Source organism: Saccoglossus kowalevskii, chromosome 5, assembly GCF_978046115.1.
Source record: "Saccoglossus kowalevskii chromosome 5, keSacKowa6.1, whole genome shotgun sequence".
NCBI lineage: Eukaryota > Metazoa > Hemichordata > Enteropneusta > Harrimaniidae > Saccoglossus > Saccoglossus kowalevskii.
In genome coordinates, this window is record NC_140645.1 from 22,009,529 (window position 1) to 22,025,011 (window position 15,483).

A 15,483-nucleotide genomic window follows, 5' to 3' on the forward strand; every position below is an offset into this window, starting at 1 on the left:
GTCTTGTCATTTCGAATGCAGGCAGCGCTCAGTGATGGTTGGTCGAATACAGTGACATCTCCGATTCGGAGTACAACGATGACATTGAGAGATTTTGCTCTCAATACGACGAAAAAGAAGATTTTAAGTTAACAAAACAACAAGAACGTCAACGTTTCGATTTACCTGTAGACAATGAACAGATAGCTGCCATTCAGAATTCGCGAGTGCCAAATAACACGCGTAGATGTACTAACTGGGGAGTGTCTGTGTGGGATGAATGGGGCCGAGCCAGAAATGAACGAGTCGAGAAGCACGGGGTAAGCAGTAGTGACGTGTTCACATTTGTTCCCAGATTATGCAGCGAACTTGGTGTACGTGAACTTTCATTTTGGTTGTGTCGCTTTGTTGTCGAGGCTCATCGACAAGACGGAACAGAATATCCATCTAATAGCCTGCGTGTGCTTTGTAGCGCAATTCAGAGATATTTACGTGACGAATGCAAAAGAGTTGACTTGTGCTTTATGGATACACATGCTCGGGAATTTATGGAATTCCATCACACCCTGGACGGTGTAATGAAGAGTATAGACAGACGGAGAATAGGTGTTATTAAACGTCAAGCTGAACCATACACAGATGATGATGAAAACAAATTGTGGGATAAGGTTTTTTCCATAGAATCTGCTACAAATTTGAGTTATGCGGTCTACTTTTATGTGTGTAAAGTGTTCGCTCTCCGAGCAGTCGACGAACATAGTAACCTTACAGCCGAACAGTTCGTACAAGGATCAGACAATCAAGCTGACTATATTGAATTTAATGGTAGACCGTGTAAAAATAATCAAGGAGGACTGTATTACTCGCGGAAAATCCCGTATAAAAATGTGCGCCAATACGGCGATCCTTCCAACACGCGTTGTGTTGTTCAGTTGTTGAAACGTTATTTGCAATGTATTCCACCAAAAAGATCCCTTCTACCGACGTCCACTGACGTCCAGCGGAGGGCTCAAATTTTCTAAACAGAAGATTGGAGTAAATACTTTACGACAATATCCAAAAAGAATGTGTGATCTGGCTGGATTAGATGGGTATCATACTGGACACTCGGGTAAGTTTGTCTCAAGTGATTCTGGGGTGGGTGGGATCTTGGGATGGGTTCAAATGTGTTTGAATTTCGCCGATTGAAATCAAATATTGTACATTGTGAAAACGTATTTCAAACTCGATGCAAATAAATGTCGGTTTATTTACTTCTCAAATCATTCTTTTCATACTTTTAGGTTACTGCGGCGACTTCGTTGTATGAAAAAGGCTTTGATGAGCAACTAATCAAAGAACGCACTGGTCACAGATCGGATGATGGGTTGAGAACATATAAACTAACAAGTAACTCTCTTCAGAAAATCGTATCTGATGCTCTCCAACCTCCACTACCGAAAGCAAGTACTTCAGCCATCGTAATTGACGATTCCGATTCCGTACACAAGCCTAAGGTTCAAAGATGTGAACAGCCACCGCCTGAACCAGTGACTGCAACATCACATGCAGAATTCAGGGAAATGTGTCGTTCAAATGATTGTTGTTCTAAACAAATTAAAATTAAGATCCAGGACGGAAACAAATGTGTCAATATTGAATTGTAGTGTTGTAGTACTTTTTTTCCATAGAAAGTATAATTAAATTAGTTTGATTTGCACCCTCATTGTGATTTGTGTGATTAAATGCATATACTTTGTTTAATTTGTAATGTAAATTGTAAACGGTAACTCTTTGATTGTTGTGCAAATTGTAAACGGTTACACTTCTATTGATATGTTAATTGTAAACGCTACACTTTTGATACAAAGTGTAGCATTTACACTTTGCATATGAATGAAAGTGTGACCGTTTACACTTTGCATATTTGCGAATGCGTTGCTATTTACAATTTGCATATAAATTCACCCTGTTTGCAAAAATAAATCGTTGGCGAGAACAATGATGCACGTGACCAAAAGTGGCATAAATAAGGGTTTATACCCATCAAGGGAAAATGTGTCATTTATAGTGGCCCATGTCTCTGTGAGACAAATCACATGACATTTCTTTAGATAAGAAAGAAAATCAGGGTTTGACCATTTAGATCAAACATTATTGACATTCCAGCATATACAATTAATAACATTATGATCACACGATTCATTAAGATTGTTAGTAGTTGTATAGTTCGTATCAAATATAGTATTTTTAGAGTTCTGCTGCAGTTTGATATCATTGCGTAAGCCCTGGCCGAACCTTTATCCATTTTTAACCACGGTCTGAGTTTTAAGGTCGTAGATATAAACTTCACCCTCGATAATCAACTTATCGTATCTCATTGTTGCGCGCGCTTACCTTCTTCCAGTGCGTTCTGCATACTCGGCCATAACTTGCGTCTCTTTTCTCTCACCAAATCTGAGAAATCTTCACCGACACGCATACCAGCATCCAACGAACTTCTATTTATTCTCGCATTCTTTAACACGTTTGAGCGGTCTTTAAAATGACTGAATTTGGCGATAATGGGTTGAGGTTTAACACGTGACCCGGTCATTCGGTGGACTCTTTCGAATTCTATGTTGTCTGCTATGTTTAATTTATCCTTAATAAAATGTTTAACTTTTTCTTCAGAATCATCCCATGTCTCATTTACGTCTTGCTTGATGCCGTGGAATATTAAGTTGTCGCGTTTTAGTTGGCCCTGTTACGTGTCTAGCTTATTTCCCAATCGGTCGATTTTCTCATTTAACTGTTTATTTTCAGACTCGAGACTCTTCATTTTGTCATTAGTTACTTTAGCTTCACTTCTTAGTTTCTGAACTTCACCATTGAGATTATTAATTTTCGTATTTAGGTTACTAGCGAGATTATCCATGTTGCCATTTAGTTATTTCATCTCCTTTAACATTTGTTCCCATGGTGCCCTCGTGTCATCTATATTAGCACCACTGGTTTTATTGCCACTCCGTAATTTCATAGATTGTGGACTTTCCGTTGAGATTATACCATCCTCTGTCAATGTTGATTGTTTAGGACCGGGGTTGGATTCCACGTCACCGCACATTACAAGTAACATTAGGCAAAAGAATCTAACAGGTGGTATGCCACTTAATGAATAATCAATATGGCCGGTTCTTTCTTTCGGCTTGGGTTGCTGGAAACAACCAATTTTACTTCTATATTGTTGTATACTGATGCCCATTTTGCAAAAATTCACGTGCGTACTCACTGATACTTTATAGTTGCAATGCACTGGATGATTGAATGATATCGTCCTCTCTTAAAGAAAAATAGCTGGAGAAGTTGCAGCCGAAGTTTGAGACTTGTTGCACTTTGCAGCGCCCTCTATTTGCTTGCATTACACTATATATTACTAAGTCAACAGTATCAAGTGCATGATTTGTTGTGATTTTAAAAACAAATTAACCCAAAACTTCATATTTTTTCAAGATATATAATTCCATATTTCAAATTTTTCAAAATCTTGTATTTTATGTTTACCTACAATTGTACTGGCTTAAAATTGAAGCAAACTGAAGCGAGGGAGGAAAAAGAGGAGAGCTGTCAATCCCCATGTGCCATTACTGGGTATATCTGTGACATGAAAAAAAAATTACCATTTTATTCATGTACTGAAAAATAAAATGATCATTATAATACCATTAAAAATAGATTGTCACCCACTCCATCATTAAATAAAAAATAACTATTATTCTGACCAGTGTAAAAATAGTGGTGATTATAACTACCAGTTTGAAAATACTGGTCAATATTTTGACCATTAAAAATGTTCTGGTTGATATTCTGGCCATTAAAAAAATAAAGGCCATTACAATGGCCAGAAATGACTTTTTAAAGGGGTCTGATGGGTGCAAAAACAGAATTAAAGTGAAATGAAAAATTATTATAACCTCATCACTAACCTAAAAGTATGAATAAATATTCAAAAGTTGTGAAAATTAAAACTTTCCGAAACGTGACGGAATTTCCGAAAGTAATCCGGACGCTATATAATGTAGTTGAATTAATTGAATTAATTAACGAAATAAATTTCCATTCTGCTGCTGGAGAAAAATAAAAATGTGGAATAAATTTTAGCCTAAGATTGGCATAATGTGGGAAAATTAGAAGCATGTGATATTCATTTTCAATTTGATTACAATAAAACAAAACCACAGTTCCAATGGAACCCCTTTTCCTCTCCCAGTCTCAATATTTAGGTCATGTGTAGAAGTTCTAAAACAAGACAGTGCCCTTCTATAATTAACATTTGAAATACATTCTAAATACTTTTCACAAGTCATATTACATTTAAATTTACAGTATGTACGCATTTTGGGATACCCTACAACCCTATTAGACCATTCTTGCACAGAAATATCAAAACTTCGTTGTTTAAATTCATATAGAAAGAGGTCATAGTTAGCCACATGTTGTTTTACCCATATTTCACCAAAACCATATTTATTTAACAAGTTTTTGACATACAGTGCCCAGTAATTTAACCCCTGGTTTGCCCGAGTATACTGGTATTGATAACAATCTCTAACAGTTTCTGGGGAGTCTAATTTTATACATTTCAACCAAAAACGAATTATTTTCAATGTTAATAAATGTATGTATTTGGTGTCTACCCAGTTCACCCCTGACAGCACAATTTGTGGCTTTCAAATTTACCCCCAGAATAAATTTACAAAATTTATGGTGATTTTTTTCAATATCATTACATTTATGGACTCCCCAAATTGCGCTGCCTACAAAAGAACTGGGAGAATTTTACAATCAAAAACTTTGAATGCAATACTTGGTTGTAATCCCCCAAATTTATAAAGCATACTTTGTAGGGAATATAAAGCTTTCCTTGCCTGATCTGCAATATGTTTTTGTGCTTGGTACCAGATACCCGAACTACAGAAAATTACACCGAGATAATTGTATCTTGAGACAACTTCTATTTCTCCTCCTTTCCAAAACCATTTCTCAACTTGTTTTAATCTCCCTCCCTTCCGAAATACAATAATTTTAGATTTATTCAGATTTACATTCAATCTCCATCTGCTACAATAATCAGCCAATCTATCTAACAAACGCTGTAAACCAATAGGAGAACTACTAAAAAGCGCGAGATCGTCTGCATAAAGTAAATACATTAGTTTCAAAGTATTGGAATATACAAGTCTCAACCCCTTGTGAAAGTGCATTTTCAATATCGTTAACATAAAAACAGAATAATAGTGGTGATAAAACTGACCCTTGTTGCAAACCTACGTTTAATTTGAAAAAAACGGTGACCACAATTGGTGTTTTGACAGCAGTTTGAACATGTGTATACATTGAAAATAGGGATGATAAGCGTTTTCCTTTTATACCAGCCTTGGCTAATTTATAGAACAGGGAATAATGATGAACACGGTCAAAAGCTTTTTCGTAATCCATAAATGCACAGTATAAACGGCTTTTTAAATGAAATACATATTTTTCAATAAGTGTAGACAGAATAAATACATTATACATGGTACCCCTTCCCTTCCGAAAGCCACTCTGTACTTCAACTATTTTACAATAATTATCAATCCATACCGAAAGTCTACCTGCCAAAATACTTATGTACAATTTACTAGTAGTATTTAATAGCATAATACTACGATAATTTCCCGGTTCACCTTTAGACCCTTTCTTATAAACTGGAATTATTAATCCTATAGCCCATTCCATGGGAAATAAACCCCTGTCCAAAACATTATTGAATAAAATATGTAACATATTATATATCTCCTGTGGGGCGTGTTTCCAAAATTCTGTCGGTATTCCATCCTGACCAGGCGTTTTATTATTTTTCAATTTTGTTAAATGTTTTTTTTTTTTATTTCTGCCATAGATATATGACAGTTTAAATCACTACAGTCCAAGTTAATATTATGCAAGTCATCAAAATTCAATTCATTAACATATTCTTGGACCAATGAATGGAAGTCTGCCATTCTTCCATCTGTTGTAATTTCTGGATTAAATAACTTGCTAAAATAATCAAACCACTCATCTTGTGTAATATTATTTGATATACTCTCTGTTTTATCACTAAAGTTTCGCCAAAATTGCCTAGCGTTAGGTTGTGTAGCAAGGTTTACCAAATTGTCACGCATCTTGCTTTGATAAGCTAACTATTTCTTGTTAATCAAGCTTTTGTATCTTTTTTTTTCAGTTCTAGATAGAGTTCCAATTTTGGCCGTGTTCTACAGTTTCTAAAATGATTAAGGACCTGGTAGACTTCGTTTTTCATTTTACCAGATTCTCTGTCTAACCATGGGTTATCACTTTTCCTTTTCGTGCTATTGTTTACATCAAATTTCATGTGACTACAACAGGAGTACATTATGTCATTTAAGGAAACTGTGGCGCTAGCCACATCACCCTGCTCAATAGTTTATGGAAACAGTAGCGTAATTGATTAGTGGAATAGAAATTATCATGATACATCTGTTTTTTGCTCTGATCCCATCTAAGTTTACCGGGTATATTGTGTTGATGAGTAGCAAGATGCACTTCTTTGTTGTCATTAACAACCCCATTCTGAAAAGCTACTATAAACTCTATTCGCATATGGTCTGATTCAATACGTGATCCCACTGTAAAATCAGTAATCTTTCCCAAAAACTCTGTACTTGCAAGAACATAGTCATTTACACTTAAACCAGTCTCAGAAATGAATGTAAAATTTCCACTTCCTCTATTCTTATATAGACTCCCATTTACAATATAAAGCCCGCTTGTGGAACAAAAATCAAGTAATTCTAATCCATACAGATTCACGTTGTTGTCCATTGACACACGAGTTATTATATCTCCATTACTTTCAATGTTTCCAATTGGCAAGTAAGTAGTATCTAAGTCAATACCACCTTGTTGATTACCTGTTCCCCCATTAAAATCACCCAGTATAACTGACTGACAATTGTATTTTGAAGTGTAAAACAATAATTCTGTTTCCAATGTGTCAAAGAAATCTTTATCAGCATAACGTGACCCCGCTGGTGGTCTATACGCATTTGCTATTAATACTATAGGTTGGTTATATATTGTTAACAAACACCAACATAAATTGTGTGTTTGACTGGAAAGACACTTTACATCAAAATTCATTTTATCAAGCTCCTATTCCAACCAGTTTGAACGATCACTAAGCCTTTTGTTCTCTCCCATTAAATATGACACCTGTTCACTATTGTTATTCACTTTGCTACTAACATCTCTTACTTCATTGGATAAAATCTTCATTCCATCATCATTCAGTGCTCGAAAATATGATCACATTACAGACATTTTTATTAAACTTCATTGGTTACCAGTTGTACAAAGAATCAGTTTCAAATTACTTTACTATTGTATAAATCTTTGTATGCTTTTGCCCCAAATTATCTATGTGAACTAATCGAATTTTATGTACCGAGTCGTAGTTTAAGATCTGAATCGAAGTTTCTTATTAAAACTCGTCAGATGAGTAGTAAAAAGTCCAAGGTGTTATACAAAGACCGTGCTTTTGAAAATTTAGGCCCGAAACTTTTTAATGAATTACCTCTGTCTGTTCGTTCTAGTCCTTCAGTAGACATTTTTAAATCCAGACTGAAAACGCACTTATTTAATTGTGCTTTTAATATTTAACTGATTGTTAATTGTATCAGCGCCATTGATCTTCATATGTTGGAATTGTTGCGCTAAATTAAATCAAGTTATTATTATTATTATTGTTATACTATCTGTAATTTCATGTCTCAGGTTACGTATCTCACCCATGACATCCACTAAAGTAAACGCTCCACCACTGGCTTCACAACTGACATCACAGTTTTCACGAACAATAGCACCATTGTTGTCTGAGGTGTCGTCAAGTTCATGACGGGTAGATACCGAAGAACTGCATGAAGTCGTGGTTTCTTTTATAATTTGTTGTCCTTCTTTTAATCTTTTTGGGTGGGCCTGGATTTAATTCTACGTCGCCCGATAGCATCAATAAGAGCGAGCCCTAGCCCTATGTGTGTAACATATATAAATTTATTTTTTCAGGATTACTTCAAAGTTGAGTTTGTGTTGTTTTCTCGAATTTTCACCGGCTCGACCGGCGTTTCACAGCAGCGCGCACAGAGCCCATAGAAATGCATGTACAGTGGTGCGCGTCTTAGAAACGTGGAACGTCTTGTAACGTAGCTCCGCCTCCGAGGATAGTACAGTAGTTTTTATACACACAACATAGCTTTGCGTAGTCTGGTCCCCTGTCCCAATTCCAACGCTGAGGGCGGTTAAGAAAATAGTATTACAAGTAGTAGTACTATTTTCTTAACCGCCCTCAGCGTTGACATTTGGACAGGGAACCAAACTAAGCTTTGCGATGCAATGGCGCCCTCTATAGTTCATATGTACTTGTGTTTATGCTGTTCCAAAGATTGAATTATGTATATATGATCATTAATATTTTACTCACCAAACATTACTTCACTGAAATATGTGATTAAAAGTCAACTTAAATTGTAAAAAGAAGTGTCAAGTTCGGTGTATAAATACTAGTGTAAAGTGGCGGCGGAGCGCTATTTTAGCCCAAATCGGCTAGCAAGGCGTCATATGACACAGGTCTGTGCAAACTTCTTCCCACAGGTCTTTGCACTTTACGCAATAGTTACCTCTGCCACCTCACTACGCACGGCCATATTCCAAAAGTTGTTTTTACCCGAAAACGTACTATAAAAAGTAGAAACAAAATGTATGTGACAACCGAACTATTTATTAATGTCCGACTTCTGTGAAAACGTATATACGACCAATTTTAGCGCGGAGTACGTTGTGCAAGGTAATGTTACTGTAGTGAGATGTTGCACGTGATACACTATCAATTATTAATCAATTATTCCTATATTAATTTAGTATATCTAGTAATCAGTCATGACGATGATATTTTTCATATGTTTGTAACTATTTTTTTTAAATTACTACTAACAGAATAGCAACATATTGTACTTCCCCATAAACTTCCAAAAACTTTATTTGTACAAAGTATGACGATCACGTGTCTAAGGTTAAACAATAATTCAACAATTGATGTCACTTTATCAGCGGTGATATAATACTGTTAATACATAATTATTAAGCATTATTCAATTAATTGACTTCCAAAGGTGGTGATCCCCAGGTTTCTTTTTAATTTTACACATGTGAACATACTGGCATATGCTCCTGTCGTTGGATATAATACAGTTAACAAAGAGGTTACTATTTTCACACTGTTATCATAGATTATTAGCTGTGATGTAGAATTCCCCATAGATATCAGACATACAAACCTATTCGGTGTATAAATACTAGTGTAAACAGGCGGCGGAGCGCTATTTTAGCCCAAATCGGCTAGCAAGGCGTCATATGACACAGGTCTGTGCAAACTTCTTCCCACAGCTCTTTGCACTTTACGCAATAGTTACCTCTGCCACCTCACTACGCACGGCCATATTCCAAAAGTTTTTTTTACCCGAAAACGTACTATAAAAAGTAGAAACAAAATGTATGTGACAACCGAACAATTTATTAATGTCCGACTTCTGTGAAAACGTATATACGACCAATTTTAGCGCGGAGTACGTTGTGCAAGGTAATGTTACTGTAGTGAGATGTTGCACGTGATACACTATCAATTATTAATCAATTATTCCTATATTAATTTAGTATATCTAGTAATCAATCATGACGATGATATTTTTCATATGTTTGTAACTATTTTTTAAATTACTACTAACAGAATAGCAACATATTGTACTTCCCCATAAACTTCCAAAAACTTTATTTGTACAAAGTATGACGATCACGTGTCTAAGGTTAAACTTTAATTCAACAATTGATGTCACTTTATCAGCGGTGATACAATACTGTTAATACATAATTATTAAGCATTATTCAATTAATTGACTTCCAAAGGTGGTAATCCCCAGGTTTCTTTTTAATTTTACACATGTGAACATACCGGCATATGCTCCTGTCTTTGGATATAATACAGTTAACAAAGAGGTTAGTATATTTACACTGTTGTCATAGATTATTAGCTGTGATGTAGAATTCCCCATAGATATCACACATATAAACCTATTCTAGTGGGTGTATTGTGAACTGGAAAATATAACAAACAGTGATACAATTCATTATCAACGCCAGTCAGTTCTTTAACACATGCAGGATACACATAATTATTATTATTATGTTTTACAATGATGATACCCCGGGGGTCCGACTTGTGGAAATACCTGGAACCCATGTCTGTGGAAGGGGTTTTCAAAATGACCCTGAACACGTTTTAAAAGGTCACAATTTCGTATCCTTTTCACTGATAGAAAGCTAAAATACATACCATAAATGCGTTGAGTGTTTTAAAATCTATTTACTTTGAACTCGCGCCTTATCTCGCGATATTTGAGCTGTCTAACCCTCAGGCTTCAGTGTAAGTACGGGTTGGCCATATGCCGTGATCGCCCGTGACCGAGGGTCCTTAACCAGGGGCCGGACGTTTTCCCTGTTTTTGCGATCATTGAAACGATAATCTCATTTAAAAAATAATCACCCTTATCACGTTGGCAGTATCGGAAAAGACACCGTTTTTGTCCATTTTGACTGAAGTGGTAACTCTAAACGCGTAACGCGCGTTACCGTGCTTTTCTTTAAAAAAAAACACCCTTTTAACGCGATTTAGTATATCTAGTAATCAATCATGACGATGATGTTTGTCACATGTTTGGAACTATTTTTTATATTACTACTGACAGAATAGCAACATATTTTACTTCCCCATAAACTTACAAAAAATTATTTTAAAACATTTGCACAACGTATGACGATCACGTGTCTAAGGTTAAAAATCAATTCAACAATTTTATCAGCGGTGATACAATACTGTTAATACATAATTATTAAGCATTATTTAATTAATGATTGGCTTCCACGGGTGGGGAACCTAAAGTTTCTTTTTACACATGTGAAAATAAAGGCTCCTGTCGTTGGATTACTATAATACAGTTAACAAAGAGGTTACTATTTTCACACTGTTATCATAGATTATTAGCTGTGATGTAAAATTCCCCATAGATATCAGACATACAAACCTATTCGGTGTATAAATACTAGTGTAAACAGGCGGCGGAGCGCTATTTTAGCCCAAATCGGCTAGCAAGGCGTCATATGACACAGGTCTGTGCAAACTTCTTCCCACAGGTCTTTGCACTTTACGCAATAGTTACCTCTGCCACCTCACTACGCAAGGCCATATTCCAAAAGTTGATTTTACCCGAAAACGTACTATAAAAAGTAGAAACAAAATGTATGTGACAACCGAACTATTTATTAATGTCCGACTTCTGTGAAAACGTATATACGACCAATTTTAGCGCGGAGTACGTTGTGCAAGGTAATGTTACTGTAGTGAGATGTTGCACGTGATACACTATCAATTATTAATCAATTATTCCTATATTAATTTAGTATATCTAGTAATCAATCATGACGATGATATTGTTCATATGTTTGTAACTATTTTTTAAATTACTACTAACAGAATAGCAACATATTGTACTTCCCCATAAACTTCCAAAAACTTTATTTGTACAAAGTATGACGATCACGTGTCTAAGGTTAAACATTAATTCAACAATTGATGTCACTTTATCAGCGGTGATACAATACTGTTAATACATAATTATTAAGCATTATTCAATTAATTGACTTCCAAAGGTGGTAATCCCCAGGTTTCTTTTTAATTTTACACATGTGAACATACCGGCATATGCTCCTGTCGTTGGATATAATACAGTTAACAAAGAGGATAGTATATTTACACTGTTATCATAGATTATTAGCTGTGATGTAGAATTCCCCATAGATATCACACATACAAACCTATTCTAGTGGGTGTATTGTGAACTGGAAAATATAACAAACAGTGATACAATTCATTATCAACGCCAGTCAGTTCTTTAACACATGCAGGATACACATAATTATTATTATTATGTTTTACAATGATGATACCCCGGGGGTCCGACTTGTGGAAATACCTGGAACACATGTCTGTGGAAGGGGTTTTCAAAATGACCCTGAACACGTTTTAAAAGGTCAAAATTTCGTATCCTTTTCACTGTTAGAAAGCTAAAATACATACCCTAAATGCGTTGAGTGTTTTAAAATCTATTTACTAGTACCTTGAACTCGCGCCTTATCTCGCGATATTTGAGCTGTCTAACCCTCAGGCTTCAGTGTAAGTACGGGTTGGCCATATGCCGTGATCGCCCGTGACCGAGGGTCGTTAACCAGGGGCCGGACGTTTTCCTCGTTTTTGCGATCATTGAAACGATAATCTCATTTAAAAAATAACCACCCTTATCACGTTGGCAGTATCGGAAAAGACACCCTTTTTGTCCATTTTGACTGAAGTGGTAACTCTAAACGCGTAACGCGCGTTACCGTGATTTTCTTTAAAAAAACACCCTTTTAACGCGATTTAGTATATCTAGTAATCAATTATGACGATGATGTTTGCCACATGTTTGTAACTATTTTTTATATTACTACTAACAGAATAGCAACATATTTTACTTCCCCATAAACTTACAAACATTTTATTTTAAAACATTTGTACAAAGTATGACGATCACGTGTCTAAGGTTAAAAATCGATTCAACAATTTTATCAGCGGTGATACAATACTGTTAATACATAATTATTAAGCATTATTTAATTAATGATTGGCTTCCACGGGTGGGGAACCTAAAGTTTCTTTTTACACATGTGAAAATAAAGGCTCCTGTCGTTGGATTACTATAATACAGTTAACAAAGAGGTTACTATTTTCACACTGTTATCATAGATTATTAGCTGTGATGTAGAATTCCCCATAGATATCAGACATACAAACCTATTCGGTGTATAAATACTAGTGTAAACAGGCGGCGGAGCGCTATTTTAGCCCAAATCGGCTAGCAAGGCGTCATATGACACAGGTCTGTGCAAACTTCTTCCCACAGGTCTTTGCACTTTACGCAATAGTTACCTCTGCCACCTCACTACGCAAGGCCATATTCCAAAAGTTGTTTTTACCCGAAAACGTACTATAAAAAGTAGAAACAAAATGTATGTGACAACCGAACTATTTATTAATGTCCGACTTCTGTGAAAACGTATATACGACCAATTTTAGCGCGGAGTACGTTGTGCAAGGTAATGTTACTGTAGTGAGATGTTGCACGTGATACACTATCAATTATTAATCAATTATTCCTATATTAATTTAGTATATCTAGTAATCAATCATGACGATGATATTTTTCATATGTTTGTAACTATTTTTTAAATTACTACTAACAGAATAGCAACATATTGTACTTCCCCATAAACTTCCAAAAACTTTATTTGTACAAAGTATGACGATCACGTGTCTAAGGTTAAACATTAATTCAACAATTGATGTCACTTTATCAGCGGTGATACAATACTGTTAATACATAATTATTAAGCATTATTCAATTAATTGACTTCCAAAGGTGGTAATCCCCAGGTTTCTTTTTAATTTTACACATGTGAACATACCGGCATATGCTCCTGTCGTTGGATATAATACAGTTAACAAAGAGGATAGTATATTTACACTGTTATCATAGATTATTAGCTGTGATGTAGAATTCCCCATAGATATCACACATACAAACCTATTCTAGTGGGTGTATTGTGAACTGGAAAATATAACAAACAGTGATACAATTCATTATCAACGCCAGTCAGTTCTTTAACACATGAAGGATACACATAATTATTATTATTATGTTTTACAATGATGATACCCCGGGGGTCCGACTTGTGGAAATACCTGGAACACATGTCTGTGGAAGGGGTTTTCAAAATGACCCTGAACACGTTTTAAAAGGTCAAAATTTCGTATCCTTTTCACTGTTAGAAAGCTAAAATACATACCCTAAATGCGTTGAGTGTTTTAAAATCTATTTACTAGTACCTTGAACTCGCGCCTTATCTCGCGATATTTGAGCTGTCTAACCCTCAGGCTTCAGTGTAAGTACGGGTTGGCCATATGCCGTGATCGCCCGTGACCGAGGGTCGTTAACCAGGGGCCGGACGTTTTCCTCGTTTTTGCGATCATTGAAACGATAATCTCATTTAAAAAATAACCACCCTTATCACGTTGGCAGTATCGGAAAAGACACCCTTTTTGTCCATTTTGACTGAAGTGGTAACTCTAAACGCGTAACGCGCGTTACCGTGATTTTCTTTAAAAAAACACCCTTTTAACGCGATTTAGTATATCTAGTAATCAATTATGACGATGATGTTTGCCACATGTTTGTAACTATTTTTTATATTACTACTAACAGAATAGCAACATATTTTACTTCCCCATAAACTTACAAACATTTTATTTTAAAACATTTGTACAAAGTATGACGATCACGTGTCTAAGGTTAAAAATCGATTCAACAATTTTATCAGCGGTGATACAATACTGTTAATACATAATTATTAAGCATTATTTAATTAATTGGCTTCCACGGGTGGGGGACCTAAGGTTTCTTTTTACACATGTGAAAATAAAGGCTCCTGTCGTTGGATTACTATAATACAGTTAACAAAGAGGTTACTATTTTCACACTGTTATCATAGATTATTAACTGTGATGTAGAATTCCCCATAGATATCAGACATACAAACCTATTCGGTGTATAAATACTAGTGTAAACAGGCGGCGGAGCGCTATTTTAGCCCAAATCGGCTAGCAAGGCGTCATATGACACAGGTCTGTGCAAACTTCTTCCCACAGGTCTTTGCACTTTACGCAATAGTTACCTCTGCCACCTCACTACGCACGGCCATATTCCAAAAGTTTTTTTTACCCGAAAACGTACTATAAAAAGTAGAAACAAAATGTATGTGACAACCGAACTATTTATTAATGTCCGACTTCTGTGAAAACGTATATACGACCAATTTTAGCGCGGAGTACGTTGTGCAAGGTAATGTTACTGTAGTGAGATGTTGCACGTAATACACTATCAATTATTAATCATTTATTCCTATACTAATTTAGTATATCTAGTAATCAATCATGACGATGATATTTTTCATATGTTTGTAACTATTTTTTAAATTACTACTAACAGAATAGCAACATATTGTACTTCCCCATAAACTTCCAAAAACTTTATTTGTACAAAGTATGACGATCACGTGTCTAAGGTTAAACATTAATTCAACAATTGATGTCACTTTATCAGCGGTGATACAATACTGTTAATACATAATTATTAAGCATTATTCAATTAATTGACTTCCAAAGGTGGTAATCCCCAGGTTTCTTTTTAATTTTACACATGTGAACATACCGGCATATGCTCCTGTCGTTGGATATAATACAGTTAACAAAGAGATTAGTATATTTACACTGTTGTCATAGATTAT

General features: G+C 35.4%; 1 pseudogene; it reads left to right on the top strand.

Moving 5' to 3' along the window:
* Positions 1-475: 475 nt before the first annotated feature.
* On the top strand, positions 476-1,625 carry LOC146745888 (uncharacterized; annotated as a pseudogene).
* The last annotated feature ends 13,858 nt before the right edge of the window (positions 1,626-15,483 follow it).